A 23,968-nucleotide genomic window follows, 5' to 3' on the forward strand; every position below is an offset into this window, starting at 1 on the left:
ACAAATAGGTACTTTGCTGCAACCAAGGACACTTGCGCTTAAGGAAAATTATAGCAATCAAATTAGAGTGTTCAGACATAGGCTGGTTACCACATACAGTTTGTTTGAATGAGGCTAGAATTCTTTAAGAGGGCTTTTTTAATACTGTGAAAAACAAAACTAAACTAACGCATAAAGAATTAAAGATGAGCATAGAGAATTTAGATACAGAAGCAGAAATGGTGGAATCGGTGAAAAATTAGTCATATGTAGAGGAGAGGCAACCCACTCTTGAAATAAATATTATTTGACATTAGAAAATGACATAACAACTGGAGCTGGACTGACACTAACATATTAATTGAGAAAGTCTCTCACCAGAAAATTCTAGATTCTACAGATTCTGCCTGGCTTTTTATCATATTTTCAGAAAACTGTATATATTCTTAATGAATTTCTTGTTGTCACCAGGATGCAAGTCCTCGATAATCCTTTTCAAACCTGAGGAAGCAGTGGGATTTTCAGGAAGCACTCAAGCGTTTCATACCAACACCTGAGCTAGAAAATTTTCCTTTCTTTTTCTTTCCCTTCCCCTCAGAATCTCATTTAATAAATAGCCAGAAGTTACTGAGGTTCTAAAATGTAACATCAAATATTTCTGTGAGATTTGGCAAAGCTGCTAGGGGCATGATAATTATAATGAACAACACTCAAGGAATCACATTCTGCATCGATTCACAACCTGTTTCACTCATGCAAGGCATTAACCTTATACAAAGGATTAGTCGATGACAAATTTGGTCATCTGTGGATTACAAATGAGAAAGTTACAAAAATATCAACATACAGACAATGTTATCTTGTATTAAAAATTGATTTTCACTGCAGTGCATAGGATTTCAGTTGTTCTTTTAAATTGCATACAACTCAAACCAAATGTTAAGGAAAATGGAAAATTTTGACTTCTGATGGGGAAAGAAAGGAATAAATACTTCTGCAGAACATGAGTCTATTTGAGATATTGAACTGGTATGAAGCCCATGATTGGTGATTATGTGATTATGGCATAGAAATATTTATTTACCTAGCACTCTGTGTAAGGGAAAAATATATGGTCTTGATATATATACATATGACCCTAGAGCCGTAAAGAATGGTCCAGCTGTGATTTATCCTCCATTCTCTTATAAACTGAAGCCCAGAATAGTGAAAGACTGAAAAATAGGGAGAGGGAGTGAAATATGAGATTCAAGTGTCTACAATTCTTGGAAGGAGAGTAACGGTTTCCATGTAAGCAACCATCCCTTTTTCTTAGCCAGTGTGTCATTGTGGGACATCATAGTGACAGGTCAGAAATTAGCTCATCCTTGTTATCATTTTCAAGAAATTGCATGCATTCCCAATGACTTTCAAATTATTAGCATCTTAAAATGCCTAAACACCAGGAACCTGTTCCACTGGATTAAAAATGAAGCAATTTACTTGATCAAACTAAACTGAGATTATAGTACTCACCCTTCTAATCTGATCTGACTTCGTGAAGAACAATGTTTAGCAAGTGTCAGAGTGTTACTGAAGATGGTCAGGCTGCAAAGGTCAATAATTGGCTTCTTCTTGAGACAGGCCAGTGGTGTTATCTGCGCTTTGGTGGAGGAAAGATTACCATCCAGTGAGGGTAAAAGGGGAGGACATACTGGGAAATCAATTTTATAAAAATCTTGGAATGAAATTCAGATTTATCCTATGCTCACAAACATACGCGTGGGAGGAATAGAAAAAGCTCATTTGTTTCTTGGAAACAGAGTACGGATCTGGAAACATCCATGGTAGAAATCTTTTTTTATATTTGGGATAAAACCATGTAGTTTCATGCAGAATACAGAAAAGGCATCAACCAGTTTGGCAAAAACCCTGCAGACACTTTAGAGGTGAAGCTGGGACAGGGTGGATTGGATCGTCACTGTCTTTCCTAGCTGTTGTGATGGGAGCTGTGAAAACACTGTTGATGGTAAAAGAATCTAGCTGTCATTCTCAGAGAGGTTTGAAAGAAAACTGAGCTAAAAAAAAAAGATTTTCATCTTGGAATATGAATCTCTTGTTCCCGTTAGAAGCATTCTCAATCAGTGTTATTCATGCAGGCACTCTCCTGATGTGCAGATTAACTATAGCGCGTGTTCAGGTTTTGGGGGACTCTATTCAGGTAATAGGACAGCATATGACTGATTGCTTGGACATCTGTAATCTACCTGGCAACACAAACTGTATAAAGCAATTAACATAATAAATGGTCTTGTTCTTTTGAACAAAGAAGAAGAACATCTGCTTTAGCTAGTTTTAACTAACTAAAGCAGTAGTTAATCTGCTTTAGTAGTACAATTTAGTTTTGTACTACTAAATTAGTAGTAATTTAGCCAGATTCAGTCCTGGCCCCTGAGAACATCTAAATCCAAAGCAATTCTGAAGTCACCACACCTCCTGTATCTACTTTTGGAATTTTTAGAGGTGTGAGTGTGTCTGTGTGTGAACCACACACATCTTTGTCTATCCATACACATACAGGTAGGTAAGTTTTGGCAAACGTGTTGTTCAGGTGAATGTTTCAGACCAGATGTCCTGTGTAAAGACAACACAAAGCAATAAAAGGTCCAGGCTGTCTAGTCCTCAGAATATGGACAAATCATCCCAAAATTATTGCAAAGGCACATGGCCAAAAAAAAAGAGGTTATAACACCTGATCCCTCTTGCTGAAGTTGTACCTTTCACTTAGCCATATCCTAACAAAAATAGATTGTGTTTGTCTGTTCTGAAACAGAATTAAAAGGGCTGTAATTACTCATTCTTTGGAGGAAAGAATGTCTTCGCCTCGAGATGCAGCAATTCAATATCTGTGAGCTTTTCTAGTCCAAGATCATCCATTGGATTTTGCAGTACGCTGGGAACAAGACTACACAAAGGTTTCTCTGGAGACTCTGAACTCATGTGAGCAAGTAATTGATTTGTAGGAGGGTTTGACGTATTGATTGTCCCTCAAGAACTGATGTCCTGGTGTTTCAGGCTGTGAATGGCACAAATCTAAATATTTGTGCTGTGCAAGAAAAGGTGTTTAACTGTGTGGTTTCTGGACAAGTCCTATGATGTAATGAGCTCTTGGCTTTTTGGAATAACATGAAAAAGACCCTGGTAGTTAGCTCAGCAATGAGTTTACTGCTCAGTTTTAGCCGAAGGAACTTCAATTGCTTGCACAGTATGAAAAAGAAAACAAGACTCTAATTTCTCATAGTTTCACAAAATTCATGCCTGTAGGGTGTAAATTAGAAGTGTGACCAGTTAAAAATATCCTGAACGTATTACTTTGATGACTATGACTTCTCTCTGTGCCTCGATAACAGTGCCATGTTTGCTGCATGCTTTAAGCTATTTATAAACTGCAGTGATCTGTTTCCTTTGACAACCTTGTAATAATGTTTGTAAGTTAAAAAGAAATGATCACAGAAAACATAGATATTTATAGAATTTGGGAAGAGAAGGAATTTTCCTTATTCTCTTATTCCTAATCATGTAAAATTCCTTCTGTCCAGGAATGAATCAAGACTTTCAGTAGTACAGATGGGGTTTGCTTGATATGTTATTAACATCAAACTCCAGCTTTTGAAGGGCTAGCGTGTTAAAAATCAGTGACAGCATAAGAAGTCCTCTATCAGAGAATATATAGAAAGACTTTAAAGATATTAAGTTGCTGAAGGGGACTGTAAGGAAAACATTAAAAAGTAAATCTGGTTTTCAAATTTGTTCAAATATCCCCAGTCGGGTTTCTGAAAATTACAATCCCTCCACTAGTGAATGCATGGAAGGAAATTGTTGGCCATGGCCCTCTCTCAGGTTGTCGGAGGAAGAGTAGCTGACACCTCTGTAACCTTTAAAATATGTTGAATTCCTCAGAGAGACCTCTCTGGAGAAGCAGGTGGCTGTGGTGGATGCCTACAGGGTCTAAATCAGGGAAAGGGAGAAGGAACAATCAGGAAATCACTATGTTCTGAAGAACAACAAATCACCTTGTTTCCAATAATGAAAACCTCAGATTCGCAGAAGTGGAAACGAAATTACTGCAATTAATACAAAATTTCCGGAGAGGGTTGTGGCAGCCAGATCTTGGCTCATGTGCTACAGAGAAACACCAAACTGAATCCTTTTGCCCTCCTACTCTTACTCTTAGAAGCTATAGAGACACAGATATTCCTGGATGTCCCTAAATTGTGGATTGCTGGAAAATGGCAGGAGACAGCCAGGAAAAAGTTGTTTTTACTTGCCCACTTTCTTATGCATTTTTTTAAATAGCTGTTAATGGTCTGTCCAAAACAAGAAACTGGATTGAGCTGAATTCTTTTGGAATATTTATGGGCAAATGGAAAAAGAATAAACAACTTTGATTTCCTGTAATTTTAGAAGGATGAAGAAACTCCTAGGGTTCAGTAGCTCAGGTTTTGACTCATTTTCTTTCCCTAGCTCTTTGATGTGCAACCAGAGAATGTTGTTAATTAAAATGGGTCCCCAAAGGCAAGGATTGTTGTTGTTGTGTTAAAAGAGAGAGAAAGAAAAGGAACCTGCATAGCTTTGCATTGCAAGGCACCAAAATAACACTCTTTAAAATTAATTTCCACTGAATGCTTTGAAATCTGACTACTTGTCCCCGGACAACACAATCATTGGGCCAAATATTCAGGTGGTGTTGATCAGTGTGGCTCATGCTGCAGGCACGAAGGCTGCTGCAATTCACGCGAGCCCTTTGTGCCGCCTCTGACTGCGCTGTACCAGTGATTTAGAGTAAGAGCCATGAAAAAACATTACACCGAACCAGAGATTGACAGGCATCCTGGAAGCAGTTGCAATAACTTGTTTTTCATTCTTGTTGACCAAAGTCACCTCTGATTCATTTAATATGTATTTTCTATTTCCACTCCAAGGCTGCCTGAACTATTGTTTTATAACTGCTTCATGTTACAGTACGTGTTCACTGGTTCTTTCCCACTCTTATCCATATTGCTGTATATAATGAAATAAAAAGGGGGCATAAAATACAGATTTATACACAAAGGAGGAGTGACAGAGACAGTGACAGGATCATTGGAGAAGCTATTGATCTGAGGTCTTTGCTAAGGAGTTTTCTTATCAAATGTTGCATTACAGAAATGTGGTGAGGTTTCAGGTAAAATGACCAAGGATTTGTGTGAATTTTGGTATGGAAAACAGTCAGTCTCTCCCTGCTCTGTTTACTAAGTGCACTTGAATTTTGTTTCCATTTATTACTGGGAAACTGTCACACTCAAGGACTGAGGAAGGTGACCAGAAAAAGGCTCTCAATATATTATTTAGCCTCAATTGAGAAATGTTATAAAGGACTAATCATAATCTTTTATGCTGCCTCTTCAGGAGCAGTTTGCAGGACTTTGCCTCCCATCATGTGCATCCCATTTTACATGACATCTCGAGCTTTTTTGTGTAACAATATTTTGGGCACCCAAATTAAATGATGTTCACAGGCTACTCAGTGTAAATCAAGGTAGGAAAACCAAGTCTTCTGCACAACAGTTCAGTGTCCTAAGCACAAATGACCACTTATATACTCTCTGCTTTTCCCTTAAGACTAGAAATAATCTGCTTGGCTTTCCAGGACTTTGGAGCCCAGGGACCTGTGGGTTAGCTGCTTCTTACTGTAAGCTTGGTCTGCAGACCAGAAACAATCCTCCAGATGTGCTGCAGTCTGTGGACCTCACGGGTCAAGAAAGCCACCAGCTTTGATGGAACTAAAGCAGATGCATGCAGAAACTGGGAAGGTTTTTTGTTCTGTGTTTTTGAAGAGACACTTCTTTCATCAGATAAAAAAAGGATTACTTGTAATTAAAGAACTTCCCTTGCCTTTTTTATTTTTCAGTGCTATCTGAGGTTACTCTCCTTATCTACAATGTGGTCTATCATGTTTTCCAGGCCAAAATATTCAGTTTTGCAAAGGATCTCAGCCATAATCTGCCTCATCTTGGAGTAATTGCATGAAATGAAAGGATATGCAGTGGGAAAAAGTTGCAGGAAAGCAGAAAAATTGACCCCAGTTCCAGGGACTTATTTATCACAATTGTGAAATTTCACAATGCCCAAAATCTCTAACAATGAGTGCAAACACAAAAAAAAACCACAACCCTATTCTAATACCTGAATACAGCTCCCAAACAGATCAACTGGGTTTAGAGAGAGAAAGAGAAGCCTCACCAGTGTCCAATGACGGTCCTTTGTGAGGGGTTTGTTGAATCAGGGTAGGTAGGAATGTATTATCACAGTGAGACTAATACAGTCAGTACACAACGATGCAGAAAGTATCTTGCAAAAATTAATGGTCATCTAAAATAAGAACTGTAACTAGTTTGGACTGAAGTTTCCCATACTGGCATTTTCCAGCAGCCTCTAGTTATTCTATTTTATTTTCTTAGGGGTAGAAAAAAGATAAGATAAGGATGGGACAGTTGGTTGTTTCTTTCCCTTAATGTCCTCTAAAGTGCTCTGTGTGCTTCAGGAGAAATTAATTAAAGAACATATGTTCTGTTTGCCTAACCTGAAACAGTATTTTAAAAAATCAGAACCAAAACCAAAGCCACATCCATTTTACTGTTCCTCATCTCATTCTTTGAAGCAAAGACTTGAAATCTATCAATCAGGCTGGTTTTTTTTGCAGTTCTCCTACAATCCACGTTGTTAAAAGTTTCTGAAAAGCCATTTCTTTGCCTGTTCAATAGAGACATGTTTGAATGCAGCAATGAAATACAGCAACCTGCACTATACATCCTGTATCCCCTCACCATCTCTTTAAAGATAGTTATCTTATACTTACACCACAGACATACTAGACCCCTTTTGGAGTTACAAGGAGGAGCTGGATTTTCTCTACAGATGGATTTCAGGCTGTCAAAACACTAATAATCTCAAGGAAAAAAATTGAATTTGAGATTATATAGTTAATTCTGTAATACCGTAATACTTCAGGCCTCAAGTAAGACTTGCACAGAGTGCTTAATTTGAGCCATTCAGAAATTAAGGTTCTTTACTTTGCAACTGGTCATTCTTTTTTGGTCTAACATTTTAACTAGTGGATGGTATTTGTATATTATTTATATTGCAGGAAGGCAGGCAGGATTGGAGGCTGGAAGGTGATGTATAGGGGAATAGAAAAAAAACAAATAAATAAATGCCCAAGCACGAGGTGTTCCACAGTGCCTCTTCTGCTGTTTAGGAGCAATTACTTATAAGATTGTAACTTGCAAGTTTTTCAGCTTAATTTTGGTTCTTCTTTTCCACTGCATGGTATCTGCAGAGACTGATGCTTTTAGAAGTACATATTCCAACCTTACCTTCTGCAAGAGTGTGTATGAATCAGCTCCTTTTGCCAATCAGTCCTTCCTAAGCTGTGAAAAAATATCCCTTACCACCAAAGTTCCTTTCTCTTTTACAGAAGAACAGACTAGGATGGCATATTCTTTCCTATCCCAGCTATTATTTCAGATTAAATACTTATGTTTCATAGGAATGCTCTCTTTAATAGGAATTCTGGTTTAATGTTGTGGTATACCCCAGTGGACATCACTGTAAGATTCGACTAACTAACCTCCAGCAACAACAGTATCGTTCTATGTTGGTTCAGCTGACTTTGAGATTGTAATAGCTACTTTCCCCTTCTGCTTTCTATGTGATACTCTTTTCTTTAACGGAAGAAAATTGCCACACAGGGGAAAAGTTTTCCACTCTGCTGTTACTAGTGCTACACAACTTCTGATGTCTGTGAATAGTAACTGAGGGTGAACATTTCAAAGGGAAAAGAGTTATGAGTATTTTACTCCAGGCTCTTATTCCTGAGGAATTTGTCATATTTCTGATTAAAAAAATCTATTTATCTGGTAGATTATTTATTTTATTTTATTTTTATTTTACACTTTTCTTTGGTTTCAGTATATTGGTACCCAAGAAAAGTTATCATCAATGCTTTTACCATAATATTAACACATTTTCTGATCAGCCTGTTTGAATCAAGGTAATATGCCTGGCATTAATACTTTCCTGCTTTTTCTAAAATAAACAAACAAATCCTGAATAATATCGTGGGATTTTCCAGCTTGGCTGCAAACAGTTTCTTGCCATCCTTTTCTTTAAAAAAAGGAGCAGAATTTCCATCTGAGATGCCAGGAGTGCTGTCTTGTTTTTGTTCTCATATATATACTTAGAACATCAGGAAAAAGAAAAGCTTGCAACTAGTTTAGTGTTGAGACCAGGGCTTTCTCTTCTGGAGGAACAGAACATAATGTCTTCATTAGGATTCAAATAATTAGTGTATATATATTCACTTGAAAATCCTTAATGTAAAGTGTTCTTAATGCTACAGAACTGTTTCCTTAATTAGAGCACTTTTAAGTTTAAGGGTTTAATTGCAGATATAGCCAGCAGATATGGAAAAATTACCCAGCACATTAAACTGTGCTAAGAGAGTTTTATCGATTAGGTAAATATGATTAATGGATTATAACCTTGGCCCCATGAGTTCAAATGAGTGGACGTATTAATTACTATTTGTAGTATAAAGATGTGTTTGTGAGGGAGATAAAAGCTGAGAAGTGTCTGGCTGGGGCACACCAGCTTTTATCGGACTGTCAGAGGTGATGAACCAAGCCTTAACTCTTACTCATCCTCCTTGTTGGTCCCACCTTGTCATTTTCTCCTTTGCCACGATCTTGGCAACTGCTACTACTTGGTAAACTACCTTTTTAACCAATAAATCTAACAACATTTTTAGGCTTCATCTTCACTGCAAAGTCAACATGTAGCTTTTTGCAGTGGTTTGATTCAAGCAAGCAAGAAAACCACAGCTGTTGTGTCCCTCGTGTGAAGCTCCCTACTCGAATGGTAACAGTCTTTGACTGACCCACAGTTCCTGGCAAAATTTGGGAGCGATTGCACTCCAGTGATGTACCTGCTCCTATAAATGCTGGGATCCTTGCCACAGGATGCTACATCATCTGCTGACACAGCCCCTCGCAATGGGGACATATTGTACTCCAAGTAACAGCAGCAGCTGCTATGCTGGCTCAAAAATAAGGTGGCTGCAAAACATCCTACTAAATACATGGTTCATATAGACAAATATAATTTCTGTTGTTAGAGCTGGAGTCATACAACTTTTGTATGTTAAAAAGCCTAAAACATTTGACTTAGCTGCTCTGCTTTGGAGAATTTAATGTCTAATATACACATCATGTGTTATTTCTGAAAGTCTGCAGCCCTCATGGTATTTTATCACAGATCTTATAATTGTATTTGCCTTTTTTAGCATCAAGATCATCCAAATGAAGGGAAGATGTATTACTTTTGCAACTTCCAATTCACAGTTATTTTTATAATTCTCCCAAAGGCCTCCAACAATTGAAGCTCATCAACTGACATTTAACATTTTATTACAAAATTGTTAACAGATTTGGCAAATGTAGTCAAAAGTCCTGTTTCCTGTTTCATAAAATTCTCCTTGGATTAAAAAAAAAAAAAAAGAAAAGGAAAGGAAAAAAGTATAGTAAACCCTCAAAGACTTCCTGTAGTTGAAAAACTATATTTCAAACTGAGAAATATTGCACCGAAACTATTACCAATACACACATATAAGTATAGAGATATACTCACAATAGTAGCAGGTGCTTTCTTTCCAAAGGAGAAAATTTACAGCTTGGACTCAAAGGCTCTACTCTGACATTCCAACCCTTTCTTTTCTATGCACAGTCTGTTTCTGAGCCGTGAGAGCCCTCTAGGGTTAGTTCATGCACGCAGCTTTGCTCTAATTAGACCTCAGAGAATCACAAGAAACAGCACACAAACTGTGCCACATCACAGCTGGCTGGTTGGACACGGGCACTTTTGCCTACAGATAAAAATTACTCAGAAATCTGCTTCTGTAAAGGGCACAATTTACATCCCCGTGCTCCTAAATCCACAACTTAAAGATATCTTGCCTTCAAGCCACCTCTCCCCTTTCCTAACAAAGTGAGACTCATTTCTAATCATGCTACAGTTTCATTTTTTTTCTAATTTTCTAATTTCTAATCTTGCTACCAACTTTTATCTGAGCTGTAGCAAAGAGGAATCCCTCTACCTTGGTGAGAGAGATAGGCAGTTGAGCAAGAGGCCCTGTTTTTTAGGTACCAATGTGCAACAGCACATAGGAATTGGTGGCTCGTACCTTGTCAGGTTTAAGCTGAGAACAGTCTTCCCTTATTTATCCTGATTTTTTTTTTTTTTAAATTCTAAAATCCCATTAATAGCATTAAAAAAGTTAACTGGTTCAGCAAATATTGTGTTGGGCTGTAGCTTCCATCAAACACAGGTTCTTGCAGGACCCTTCCACATGTGCCACGTCTCCCCAAAGCATGTATTACAGAATCACAGAATCACAAAATCAATCAGGTTGGAAGAGCCCTCTGGGGTCATCGAGTCCAACCATTGCCCTGACACCACCATGGCAACTAGACCATGGCACTAAAAGTGCCATGTCCAGTCTTTTCTTAAACACATCCAGAGATGGTGACTCCACCACCTCCCTGGGCAGCCCATTCCAATGTCTAATAACTCTCTCTGAAAAGAAATTCTTCCTAATGTCCAACCTGAACCTCCCCTGGCGAAGCTTGAGGCTGTGTCCTCTTGTCCTATCTCTAGTTGCCCGGGAGGAGGCCGACTCCCACCCCACTACACCCTCCCTTCAGGTGGTTGTAGACTGCACTAAGGTCACCTCTGAGCCTCCTCTTCTCCAGGCTAAACAACCCCAGCTCCCTCAGCCGTTCCTCGGAGGTCAGACCCTCCAGACCCTTCACCAGCTTGGTCGCCCTCCTCTGGACTCGCTCCAACACCTCAACATCTTTCTTGAAGTGAGGGGCCCAGAAGTGGACACAGTATTCAAGGTGTGGCCTCACCAGTGCCGAGTACAGAGGGACGATTAGTACAAAGACAGAAAACCTGACAGGCAATTCAAACCACAACATACTCAGAACAGGCTCTTTTCCAAACTTCAGAAGTCTTGTTTTCATTTCACGCATAAGTCATCAGCAAGGACACGCATGATAAAGAAAAATCAAAAGCAGTAACAAGCAGCACAGCGAAAACAAGTCCAGCTTTTCTGATATTGCTATTTTATATATAGGCAGATGTTTGTCACATACCATTTCAAGTAAAGAAGTCCCAAACACATCTGTTTTTACAGAAGGAGGACTGCTGTACCAGCCACAGCCAAACAGTGGGTTATAAGTCCCTGTCTTTCACAGACAGCAATCCTGAAATATAGACAAACCATTTCCTGGGTGATCTATCTTTTTTTATTGCCAAATTCCCTTCTAAATGTCACATATCTGTAAGCCAGGTGTTAGAAAAAGGAAGCCAATTCAAATGAGTGGTGCTGTTCCTCAAGGTTTCATGCCTAACTTCAAAACAAACGAAAACCTTGGTAGTGTGAGGCACAGAAGGCTGATAGTGCATTTTAAAAACCAGATATTAACAGCTCTAACCTTCAACTTATATTTTTTTAAGAAATAAAACTACTTAGATGCTTATTTGCAAAAGAAAGACTCAGAAAGCCAAAGGTAAAGAGGAAGAATCAAAAATGTGCTTTTCACGTCAAAATCCCCTTAGAGGAAACGCAAATTCCCATCTGATTTTGCTGACAGAATGACTTGAAACAGCATAAAAAAGTACAGAAAAGCCTTTGTGTATGTTTAAATGATCAGTAACTTAGTAACTGTTTTAGAGTTTCTAAGCCCTTAGTGCTAGTAAACATGTAAAACGTGCAAGTTAGCCAGAGCTGAGCATTAACAGCTGCATCAGAACATCCAGGGTCACAACCTGTGTATATTTACCCACTCATATTTCCAAATCTCATAGAATCATAGAATCATAGAAGAGAATCACAGAATGGTTTGGGTTGGAAGGGACCTTAAAGACCATCTAGTTCCACCCCCCTGCCATGGGCAGGGACACCTTCCACCAGACCAGGTTGCTCAAAGCTTCATCCAGCCTGGCCTTAAACACTGCCAGGGAGGAGGCAGCCACAACCTCTCTGGGCAACCTGGGCCAGGGTCTTACCACCCTCACAGGAAAGAATTTCTTCCTAATATCTAATCTAAATCTACCCTCTTTCAGTTTAAAACCATTCCCCCTTGTCCTGTCACTTGTCCTTGTAAAAAGCCCCTCTCCTGCTTTCCTGTAGGCAAAATTCTCCTTCATCCCTTCTTTTTTTTTCTCCTGTCAATTTTCTCAAAGTTTCAAGCTGGTGCCCAAAAAAAGGGAGAAGGGTGGGAGAGCAAGACTGAAAATGCCCATTGCTCTGTGCTCCATGCTGGTACTTGCAGCCACATACTGGAAAATAACCTCTAGACATGTCCACTTCACAAATGTCCCCTTCACCACCTGGCAGTAGCAGTGATGGTGAGCTGCAGCACATCCAGGATGAAGTGCGCTCCTTCAAGCTGAGCCAGAAGAGGGAGACCAAGGATGCACTAAGGATGCACTAACCCAGATGCCAGCTCCTTTCACTTCTGGCCATGCCCCTGCTCACTTTCACTTTCAGAAAATCTTGATGGCAATTTTTGGAACTGCATGAACTCTAATTTGTGGAATTGAATAGGTCTGCAAACTTTAGTGCTGGAGCTGTGCAACCACACTAACTTTAAAAGAACCTGTCGAGGTCTAACACAGTGTTTTCAAGTGTTCAGGATTGTCAAGGTACACAAAATGCCTGTACAATCCACTAGAAGTACAGTAAAATGACCTTAATAAGTATTTATTTTTAAAAGAAACTTATATACTGGTCCGAGAAACCTGTTTGTTCTTAAGAGGCAGCTTGATGTGTTTGTGAACAAGACTACATCATACGACTTAGTGCCATGGTCTAGTTGACAGGGTGGTGTCAGGGCAACGGTTGGACTTCATGATCCCAGAGGTCTCTTCCAACCTGGTTGGTTGATTCTGTGATTCTGTGACTTCCTACATTACTAGAAACTAGACCACAGCAAGCTGCAATATTTCTGTCATTTATATGTTCTTAATATTTGGGCTTCTCTGAGTCTGCTTTACCAGCTTTGATTTGAACATGCTTTCATATGCGTTCTCATTCTTTTGCTCATTATCTTATCATCTTTTTATATTCCTAACAGTTTTAGTTCAGTGAAGCCTAGAAGCTGCAAGAAAAGGATCAAAGCCCCTCTGTAATGGATGGCGTAGAAATACATAACAAAAAGAAAGCCCCTGCCACTTAAATCCTGCCATCTAGGCAGATTTGTAACAAGAGTGGGGAGAAAGGTGGATGCTCAGAAGGGCTGTGAGTGCCAGAAAAGATCCAGTGTCTGCTGTAGTAGGGTAGCATATTAGGATATATTCTCCTAGCACATCAGCTGCTCTAGGCACATTTAGGATTACACGTGGGAGCATCTGAAGATGTCTTATTGGAAACAGCATGCATGATCTCTTAGCCCATTACACAGGATCTCAGAGCAGCACAGTGCAGAAATGGAGCTCTATTATAGCCTTCACTGTGCCTGAAAAAGATAACAGTGTTAAAAAAAAAACTCCAAAGGAGTTTTTCCAAAGGGAATGCAGTGTTGCATTCCCTTATTATTAAAAAAAAAAAAAGTGCAGTGTTCTCAGAGGAATGAAAAATAAAAAACAAACATCCAGTTCCCCATAACAGTGCTCCAGACTTCAGCCAAGATTTACTGGAACATTTCTAAGAAGAAGAAACTGCTTCAAAACTTGAGGCAATGTTTGCAAATTTTTTGTGACCTCATTAAGGGATAAGTTTGCAAAAAAGGTGTTTCGAAGTGTCAAAATACGTGCCTTCCAGCAGTTCCAGCTGTGGCATTCATGGGTAGAATTTCCTTCACTCTATTCAACGACATTCATGGCACATGCTTGGATATTCTACTTACATCCTCAAATTCCTACCCAGCGTTCACTGACATTTATAAAAATATCCCCTGTAACTTAGTGGATTTTGGATCTGGTCAGTTCCAGACTGTATTTCCAGCTGACCAAAAAGGGAATTTAATGCATTCACATAGCCATGAATACTAAAGAGAAAGGTTCTGGCTCCTTCCTGATAAAACTTGGAAAATGCTTCCAAAAGATTGAGTTCTTTCAGTTTTTCTCTCTTTCCAGACTGTTGCAAGAAAATTAGATGTCTTGCATAATGCTGGTAAGCAGCATTGAAAGACAAAGGTGTAGACTCATCTGTCTTGTTTTTATCCTGGTGTCAATTTTATTTCAAGTACTGTTATGCTGAGTGTTGGGTAGCAATTGGCTGAAGCTGATGGCCATGTCTGTCCTTCCTTTAGCAGAAATGTAAGCCATTAAACTTTTTCCAGAGTTGAGTATCCTGAGCAACAGGAGTCACCAGCACAAATCATAGGTGAATATTGCAATATAGGTGTAGGGATGGCATATGAGCAGACAGAACTAGAAATGGCCCACAGGCAAATACAGGACACAGCAGAAAGCAGTGGATTAGCAGAAAATACTTTCAGAAGGACCAGCGGGAAAATCTGGAGAAGGTTTATGGGAAGAGTGCTGGCATGTGGTCTTCAGGAACCGAGGAAAGGAAAAGAAATCTCTCCTGAGTGGAGAGAAGCAGGTCTGTGTGTGTTCTCTAAATAAGCAGCCTTGCAACAGAAGAAAAGCCCGAGGCAACGTCAAGTTCTCCTTGTAATGGGAATAGCAAGGCTGACTATTAACAAACAAACTGTTCAGATAAAATGCAGAAAATCACAATTTGGGTCACCAGGCCCAGAGTCACAAGCATTCTGGTGTCAAGTCACTCTACGACATAAAGTGTGTTTATACAAGCACAACAAAAAGCTGCCCCTGATCTGAATGGGTATAGGAAAGGGAGTGAGCTATACGACAGCTATCTTAGATGTTGAAGCCTTATGTTCAGGAGCAGCCAAGATCCCACTTCTTTGCCATATGACACATATTCCTGTAGTACCCAATTTTCCGTTGACAGTGTTTTCCAGTGGGCATACACATGATCATACAACTGCTTATACTGCTCTAAGCCTTCGATGACACCCCAGCAGCCCTTGAAAGATCTTGTCTTCTAGGGATTCCCAAACATATCACTGAGACATTACTGTACATAAAGAGAAAGTCTGGGATAAGACCTTTCAAGAGAGACCTTATTTGATATTGCCCAACTGTTCAGTAGTTAGGTGACCCATCTGGGATTTGGAAAACCTGTTTTTGTTTCCCCTTACTATTTGATTTGAAGCAGAGAAATAACTGTAAGTGTCCTGCCATCGAAGAGGTTGCTGTAATCATGAGACTGCTGGGTCAGTTTGGATAAATTAATCCTATTGAAGTTACCCTGTTTTGTATAAATAATTCAGTATGCAATGCACCTAAGAGAAAACAAGCCCAAAAATTAGTTACTCTCTGGTCATTAGAGTATTGCCCAGGGACCTGGAGGGGGGGGAGGCAAGGTCAGGCACTTGTTCCAATGAATATTTATGTACATAAAATGGTACAGCTCCAGGCAGAGGTTTTAAGAGATGTCCTTATAGAAAGGTCTGAAACACATGGTTCCTTTCTGGGATTTAAGAAAGCACCTTTCCAGGTTGAGCAGAGTAGAGATTTGAGAGCATGTCTTCTGCCTTTCAAGTGATATCTCTTCTCTTCCTTCTCTCCCTGCCTGGCTAGCTTTTTGCCGGGGTAAAGGCAGGTCTGGTTTCAGCATTCAACACCAGCTGAGAGCTTGCAGGTGAAAGTCTGAATGAAAGATGGGTACTAGATACATATTGTTTTGATTTTACTGGAGATCAGTTGCTTAAATGCCTTTAAATCTGGACCTAAAACTGTAAGGACTAGAATACCAATAACTAAAACATCATCTAAGGACTGAACCATGTTTCTAAATGTCTTTAAGACATTTATCACTCTGGGTTACATGGTGCAGCATTAGTTTCTTTTCAGACTCAGTTCTTACTGCAATATTACATATTTTTTCTGAGAAAATGATGAAAGAATAATCAAGTGGTTGCATAGCCTAATAAGGCAAGGAACCGTTTCATCAAACAGAGAAAAACACAACTGAGTGGTAATGAAAGAAATTATAGCAAAAAGGGGCGGTTACAGACTGCATTAAACACACATCAGGAAGCAATTTAATAACTGAGCAACCAGAGTCAAAGAATTCAGACTTAATCCCCGCAGAAATGAAATACTGTACTGCGCTGACACCTGGTGCACAAATACATTTGCTCAGGAAACCACAGCCCCCCACCATGCCTTCCTAAAGCAGCTTCCCACTACAGAGGGGTTAGCCTTAAGCCTCCGTAATCATCTGATGTTTGCAAAGCACTTAGAGACAAGCAGAGCTGTCTGGGAGTGATCTTTACCTGAACAATTCGGCATGATTAATTTTCAGCTGTTGACAAGACGTATCCTGCTACATTAAAGATGTGATTAGAGGCTCGGGAGGAGTTTTTTCAAGGACAGAAATGGCAGTGTGAGTCTTGACTCCAGAATATGCCTTAGAATATTCCCTTTGCTGCTTCTTGTTTAATGTGGAGGTTTTGAATGTCAGAGGCTAGTGGGGCAGATCCTTAGGTCTTGTTTGGCCCAGGTCATTCCTAGGGTTAAAACCAGAAATGTTTCTTGTTCATATCCTATCATACTCCATCAAGCACCCAGCACTAGTTTTCAGCAGGTTAGGAACCTGTCTTCTCCATAAACATGACCCAAATAATTCTCTGAATGACCCAGTGCATTTTCTCTACATTGGTTGTGTTTTCACATGCTGCATGGCAAAGTGGTACCTCGTTTAAGGGTCTTAGGCACTGCCGTGGTAATTCATCATAATGTCACAACTTCCTAACGAGCAGTTCTTAACCTGCCTGGTGTTCCTACAATCTCACTCTCACTGTCACTATTACTAGAGATCCATATGCGATTCTCTCTTTTCACACTGCCTCCATCCGTTCATATAAACACTACCTTCCTTTTTTTTTAAAAACATTGTAAACACTGTTGTATTTCTTTACTTTTACTTTAGAGATTCCTGTATTCAGGGACCACAAAGCTTCACGTAGGAAAAAGAGTGACCCACCAAAAAGCCTGTAGAAACTTTCTATGTAGAGACAATACCTTCCTGTTTGGCTGCAAAGTGCCTAGACAATTAAAATAATAAATTATAACTGTTGCATTTTCCAGGCTTCCTTTACACCTCTTCTATTTAGTCCAGCTGTAAAATGGACACTTGATCACTTAGTTTGGGAAGAACAGATTCACCTAGACACGATGCTTTTCTGTGCTATGGGAAGAAGGTGTGCTGTAGCCAGGTTAATCACATGGCCTTGATTCTTACTTATGGATGTCCTCATTGTACTTTCATCTCTTTAAAAACCCACACACTTCACCAGCCTTTTGCCATTCAAAGTTCCATGATGGAGTGGTGAGAACCTGTGGAAGTATATATCAGATGTATCCTGAAAATGAGAGCAGTTCATTGTAATTATGTATGCAGACGTGGTGACCTAAAAGATGCATTACAGCAAGCAAACAATTTCCAACAGCAAACAGTGTGCTTGTTTACTCCCCTTGAAGCTTGTTAGGCTTAATCCTTTTTTTTTTTGGCAAATTGATTTATAGCATCAGTTTCAAAATTGAAGCTCCTTCTTTTCATTTTTTTAATGCTCCACAAGACAGGGTGCTCTTCGCTCTGTATTTAATGTTAGATTCAGTTAGCACAGGTAGAAGAAAAAGAGCTGCCTGTTAAGAGCATAATGTGCCTCATTTGATATGGAATTGAGAAGCAGCCAATATACTGCAAGAACCTCATTTAATTACCTCTTACCTATGGCTTTCTTTGCATATGTCTAATCACTCCTTCACGCTAAACGTGTTTAACACACAATGACTAATCTTCCCCTTAGAACCTTTCAGTCAATTTTTTTCTTAATCCCTTGGAAACTTCCATTTGTTACCTGGGGGCATCTCTGCTCAGCAGTCACTGGGTGCAGCACAGAGCTGACAACAGGTAGAGTGTTTAGACATAGCCAAACCCCTTTAAATGAGATGGCTCAGCTATCTGCAGCAGTCAAACTGGATGAAGGAAGGCAAAAGACCTGGGGGTTAGTCTGTGATGAGCCTTAAACCGAGTTAACTCTTTTACAGCTGTTTCTCACTGCACGGGAAGGCTGTAAACAGAGTAACAGTTGATAAAACGTGGGCTTTTATCTGGACTTCAGGGTCAACTCAAGTCATATCTGAAACTTGCTGGCGCTTTTGGTATAATATCTCTAAATCACTTTGTCATTACCGCAAGAGAGCTAAAGTTCTCTTGTTTTCATATCTTGACTATTATGAAGTGAGGAGGGTGCAGGTTGTCACATCTGCACAATTTTCCCTTCCCATACTTTGCTAGACTTGGGGAAAGACCATCTGAGCATGTCACTTCTTATTTGTGCTTATTCCCCTTTACTGTAACATGAAACAAGCCACTTGTCTTCCCTTACATGCTGAGCAATACCGTCATAGTGTTTTCTCCTTCTTAACCTGCCTGCTGTTTATTGCTGTGTACTTAGACTGGAAAAGAAGATAATCTTTATATTCTGTATTTGTATTACTCAGCACAGTGGGACTATGCTCAGAGCTGGAAGCTACAAAGCTGTAAAATAATCCAAGTCAGAGGCATGGATATTTGAGTGTGTGGTGGCAGTATTTTACTCCTGTTGTCATGCAAATTGTGGATGTTTGGTTCTGGGTACTAAACCATCCATACAAACTGCTGCTAAATCAGTCTGGAGAGGGGTCAGTGGGTGTGTTTACATGCACCGCACTGTCCTTGCTAAGGTCCTAGTCTGCTCTGAGTGGAGCAGCGTGGTTGCCTGCTCTGGCCCACGCCTGATTGTGTATCAGGGAAAGCTCTGCATGTCCCACGCCCACCACATGCTTCTCTTGGAAGGCAACCAGGGCAGACAATTGGCAGAAGACTTGCAAGGTGCTCTGTTATCTCTCCTGGATGGTAGTTTGACATGATTCATGTGTGTTGCAGTTCAGGAAAGGTATTTTAATGCCTATCAGTGGCTAAGTTTTGGCAATATCATCAATATTCGAGACTTGGGTGTTTTCCTGCAGGGATCAGAGGAAACATACCTTCCCTCTCCATCCTGGTGGGGATGCCCACTCCCGCATCACATGATGTGCTGCTGTTTGCCTGGCTGCTGTGTGGCCCCCAATACACTCTCAGCTTCTTTTCTCCCCGTTCAGCAGCACAAGCCATTATCATATGAGGTCCTTATTAAGTGTTGCTTCCCACAGCTCCTAGATATTTAAAGATGCTCAGTGCAACAGCTTTTAAGCTGCAGGTGGTACTGACTCCAGTTTTGCAGGCATTGATTAGAGGTAACAGAGGGAATGGTGGTTATGCCTCATTTGTAAATGGATAGACCCAGAAGCAGTCAAGTTCCTGCCTGTTAATCCATCGACCAGACACAATTTGCCTCAGAAACATGAGCTGTTTCTCTAAAACAAAGGATGATCCCCTTCCCACCCACTGTGCATGTGCGTGCGCACACATATTTCTTATACTGACTTTAGCACACTGCAGACAGTTAATATCAGAAGCAAAGTCCAAGGTTACCGTATAGTCTGGTTGGCATTGTGGGCAAAGGATTGTAAGAACAAGTCATGTGTGAAATAAATTGAATACAAAAACTCACTCTGGGTCGCAGATGGGGTCAAGAGGGCAGCTAATTAACATCCCAACGTAACCTTGTCTCTGCCTGGCGCTGCCCTCTCTGGTGTTACGGAAAACACATTTCAGACACTTGATCCTGTAGTTTAATACTTCTCTTTGCAATACAAGGAAAGAAAAACAACAGTTGTTAAAGATGGGAAAAGCGACCTTAAACTGTTTACTTTTTCTTTCCTGAGCTGCCACTAACCTAAGTTGTTCTTGCGGGAAGTAGAATCCTATGTGGATATTTTAGCATTTAAGGACCCTCAGAGAAGTGAATGGTTATTCAGTAAGCAGTTCACATCCATCTCTGTGTCCAGGGATAAAGGATGTGCATGTATTGCAGCCACCACTCATGAGATTCTGTCCTTCAGTTCATGCAAGGATGGTCTGAGCTCAGTGATAATCACGGCTAAAGCTGTTACACAAATACAGGTCAAGAGATTTTTCCATATAATATTTGTAGAAAGTTTGACTGACAGCCTTCCCCTGAAGCTCATAGTTACAATCTTTTCTAGGTCAACAGTTCCCCCTCTCCACCAGCACAGCTCACAAATATCTGCAATGGGAAGAGCCAAGTCAGAATTCTTGAACGGGATTTACGTTTCTGCAATTAATAAATCTTCAGTAAGAGATATGATAAGCTCTCTGGAGCTTTCTTTTTTAGATGCCTCAAGATCTGAACTCAGCAGGGAAACTGGTGACTTCTGCCCTTTGCCCCTTTTAGGATCACTGGGGAGTGGACTCAGCACCCCATTAAAAAAACAGTGAGAACTGGCAGTGCTTTCCTCATTGCCAGGAGCTTCAGAATAGACCTCTGGGGGAAAATACAGTTAATCAGGTCACAAGAGTGTGTGTAGCCACATTTCAGTACATGGTATGTGTCCAAGACTGCTGTGGAACAAGCTGCAATGGTGTATCTTTAGACAGTGAGAACAAAGAGCTGCAGGACTTTAAGCACTGTCCTTGAATAGCAAGCAAGCTAGATCCTCACCTCCTACTAGTTCCTGACTGTGGTGATACAATTTAAAAGCAAACAAATAAAAATATGCCAAAATGCAAAACACTGACTTAATCCTATGCTCATTGTGGTCAGTCCACATATGACCTTCAGGAGGATTTGGAACAGCTCTGTCCACCATAAGCTATGGCTTATTTGTATTTTGTCTTGATTTATGAGATGTATTTTGGGCTATTTCTGTCCAAGTAGGATATTCATGGCCATTGGCATATCTGCTGCCTAGGAAGTTGCCCAGGACAGTCTCTGTGAGAGACCTAGTGTAAGGGGTGTTGCCTAGTGTAAGACAAATGATCTGGTCTCATGCCATATCCCCTTAGTACTACCTCAACCTTTATGGGTGGGTACAACACTGTCCCACAGATCACCATGCCTCAGAGCCCAGCTGCATTTTTTTATCCTTTGAACAGTGTCCAGGCAACCTGGAGGTCTGAGACCATTTCAACTTATTGCACGTGGCTGAGCATGAACTTTAAAAACATTGCACTCCATACAGCATGCAAATATGGCTTTCTGGTCCTCATCAGGTTAGCACATGAAAAGCAGTATAAATGTAGATAGAAAAGAATGCCAATGCTGAAATCTTATTAAGGTTGACTAATACATGGTGTAAGTCCATTTATATTAACTTTTACAAATCTCCACTTAGATAACTCTGGTAATGAACAGAGCTAGAAAACGTAATGCTGTTTTGCAAATAAACAGCAACCTGCCCTCGCCAAACTAGATAAAAACCCCAAACCACGCTTCTGAAATGCTGACTTTTTTCACCTTAAATTTATTGACATTTTTCAATGGATTCCTTCATTTTCTTTTTTTTCTATTGCTCTGTGTTTTTTAATCATTAACTCTGCTTTATTTCTGTGCAGGTCTCCTTGAACATCAGAAAAAAATGCAGATTTGGTTAAGTATTATGTTCCCAAGAGGTCTGTAAAAACAGTCACATACCTATAATTACCCCTTCTATGTCCCTTTTCTTTGGATTTTCAGTAGTCATTTCATGCTTTGCACCAGTATAGTTTACTGTTAGTAAACTGTGCTAAATAGAAATTTTGAGATCAAACACCTCTGTTTAACTACAACTCTGGAAAAACATGAGCAAAGTCAGTGAAAGTTTTCATACAGTTCCCCACTCTGTAAGCTATGATCAAGAGCTTGCAATTCTTCTCCAACAAGAATGCCTTGTGATTTGAATTGACCATGGTTGTTTGAATACGAGGGCTGGTTTGAATGGGTTTCACAGTCCCACTGAGATTGGGGTTTTGATTGTGAGCATCTCTTTTGAAAAGCCATCTGATGGCAAAAGGTCTTCTCAATGTATCTCCATATATCTCAATACAAATATATATTGATATCTCTCATTCCTACTTCCCAGCTAGAAAGGCTCTGTTCCAAAACTTGTTGGCTTTTCAAGAGTGGTTCAGATGTTTGATCTTCACCCAATAATTTCCACAAAACTTAATGCCTTGACCTTACATTTTTCCTTAGATCTTGCCTTGGATTCTGCTTTTGCCCCTCTTGTATAAGACCATGCTTCAGCTGGTACAGTGTTGCTCAGGTCCACAACTCTTCAGGTTTCAATATAAAAGTAATAGCTAAAGTGAAGGGAGATAAATCTAATCAAAAATATCCAGCTGGTTATGTTCACATGTTTCTGTGAAACATTTTAACTTGCCAGAATAATCAAAATTCATATCACTGAGCTTGAATCCCCAACTGCAGGCCTTACAACCTATCATTTTGTCTGTCTTCAATTGTATGCTCCATTAAGCAGTGACTGGGTCTTTCTCTGTTGTGTAGATGAGCACATCGTGTGTTGTCAATTAGTAATAAAATGAGATCTGCAAGCAAATGGACCCATAGTGAAGGGAGAAGAATGATGGGGGCTATATTATGATGAGGGCTGCACTATATATAGTTCCCCCACGCTAAACTCTCTACAGAAACAAATCCATCAAAAGATAATAACTGAGTACTGAGCCAGAAAAGACCTTACCTTTCATTATGTTTGACTGAGTTCAATGATTACCTTGCATCAGCACTTCCACGATGAGCTGTCGCAATTCCTCAGTGTCTCTGAAATGCAGTTTCTCTGTTGACTGAGCCCTGCCACTGCTCTCCTATAAGGCTCAAATCCAACGATTTTCTGTCTCTCACAGCATGTTGTTAAGATGCTTCACCCTTGTTTATAGGATATATGTTTATATGGAGCCTACAAAAGCCTCTTCCTTTGGCAGCCATTACCCAAAGGAAGATGCACGGACTCAGAGCAGCCTCTTTGAAACATAGCACTGTTTTATATACTAAAAGGAACATAACACTCAAGAAAGAATGGTGAAAGCACCTGAGGGTTTACAAAGGTTTAGTTTTCCAGAAACTCATAATTTCCCTCAAAAATAAAGTGGGCTTGAGCTCTTCCATGTGCCACTGCTTCCCTGGTATAGACTTTCACCTTCTCTGTACATTTGGCATCCCTTTATTTACCAGATTCTGCTTTTTAACCACCTAATATTTCTATTCTTTGCCCCGAGGCTCCAGACTCAATCTGGTCAGTTTATGAAGTCAAGGTGGTGGCTTCTAGGAACATGGTTCTCTGAGAACTGTGGTGCCTGTGAGTGAAAGCCATTGCTTGCCTTCCTGCCTGAACCATCTTCTCCGCAAAAAGTAGCAAAGAGTATAATAACTCTCATATAAAAGTCCTGTTCTTGAAACAACATAGATTATCCCCATAAATTTTAGTGACTTAATCTGCTGAAGCAGGGCCATACGTAATCTATCATCTTTGCCTTGTATTTCAAGCAAAAAACTATGAGTTATAATAGGGAAGACACAAGAGAGTCCTGAAAATAAGAACAGTTCTTCCCTGGGAGAAGATATTTGTCACATTTAAAGTAAAATTGTCAATGATGCTTTCTCAGAGAAAGTAGTCTTTTTGTTTCTCAGGAATATTTAGTCTATTTGATCTTTGCTTTTCTCTTTCCAAATATCCTACTAAAAGCTCTCAGGTTTCCAGGAAATGTGTCTGGATACCAGTAGTATCACTATAAGAAAAAAAGTCCTACAACTAGATAGTATTAAAAAGATCTAAAACATATTTCTGTTAATCTGATGAGGTTCATCCTTAAAAAAAAAATCAGCTTTTCTGTTTGCAAATAAATTTTTATAAAGTTACCATAAAA

This window comes from Nyctibius grandis, chromosome 6 (genome assembly GCF_013368605.1).
Source record: "Nyctibius grandis isolate bNycGra1 chromosome 6, bNycGra1.pri, whole genome shotgun sequence".
Lineage (NCBI taxonomy): Eukaryota > Metazoa > Chordata > Aves > Nyctibiiformes > Nyctibiidae > Nyctibius > Nyctibius grandis.